A 1,273-nucleotide genomic window follows, 5' to 3' on the forward strand; every position below is an offset into this window, starting at 1 on the left:
GTGGGATATATCAGAGTGTTACGGTGAGGGGTGTGGGATATATCAGAGTGTTACGGTGAGGGGTGTGGGGTATATCAGAGTGTTACAGTGAGGGTGTGTGGTATATCAGAGTGTTATAGTGAGGGGTGTGGGATATATCAGAGTGTTACAGTGAGGGTGTGGGGTATATCAGAGTGTTACAGTGAGGGGTGTGGGGTATATCAGAGTGTTACAGTGAGGCGTGTGGGGTATATCACAGTGTTACAGTGAGGGGTGTGGGATGTATCAGAGTGTTACAGTGAGAGGTGTGGGGTATATCAGAGTGTTACAGTGAGGGGTGTGGGGTATATTAGAGTGTTACAGTGAGGGGTGTGGGATGTATCAGAGTGTTACAGTGAGGGGTGTGGGTTATATCAGAGTGTTACAGTGAGGGGTGTGGGGTTTATAAGAGTGTTACAGTGAGGGGTGTGGGGTATATCAGAGTGTTACAGTGAGGGGTGTGGGGTACATCAGAGTGTTACAGTGAGGGGTGTGGGGTATATCGGAGTGTTACAGTGAGGGTGTGTGATCTATCAGATTGTTACAGTGAGGGGTGTGGGATATATCAGAGTGTTACAGTGAGGGGTGTGGTGTATATCAGAGTGTTACAGTGAGGGGTGTGGGATATATCAGAGTGTTGCAGCGAAGGGTGTGGGGCATATCAGAGTGTTACAGTGAGGGGTGTGGGGTTTTTCAGCGTGTTACAGTGAGGGGTGTGGGATATATCAGAGTGTTACAGTGAGGGGTGTGGGGTATATCAGAATGTTACAGTGAGGGGTGTGGAGTATATCAGAGTGTTACAGTGAGGGGTGTGGGGTATATCAGTATGTTACAGTGAGGGGTGTGGGGTATTTCAGAGTGTTACAGTGAGGGATGTGGGGTATATCAAAGTGTTACAGTGAGGGGCGTGGGGTATATCAGAGTGTTACAGTGAGGTGTATGGGGTATATCAGAGAGTGTTACAGTAAGGGGGTGTGGGGTATATCAGAGTGTTACAGTGAGGGGTGTGGGGTATATCAGATTGTTACAGTGAGGGGCGTGGGGTATATCAGAGTGTTACAGTGAGGGGTGTGGGGCATATCAGAGTGTTACAGTGAGGGGTCTGGGGTATATCAGAGTGTTTAAGTCAGGGGTCTGGGGTATATCAGAGAGTGTTACAGTAAGGGGTGTGGGGTATATCAGAGTGTTACAGTGAGGGGTGTGGGATGTATCAGAGTGTTACAGTGAGAGGTGTAGGGTATATCAGAGTGTTACA

Source organism: Cetorhinus maximus, chromosome 32, assembly GCF_964194155.1.
Source record: "Cetorhinus maximus chromosome 32, sCetMax3.hap1.1, whole genome shotgun sequence".
NCBI lineage: Eukaryota > Metazoa > Chordata > Chondrichthyes > Lamniformes > Cetorhinidae > Cetorhinus > Cetorhinus maximus.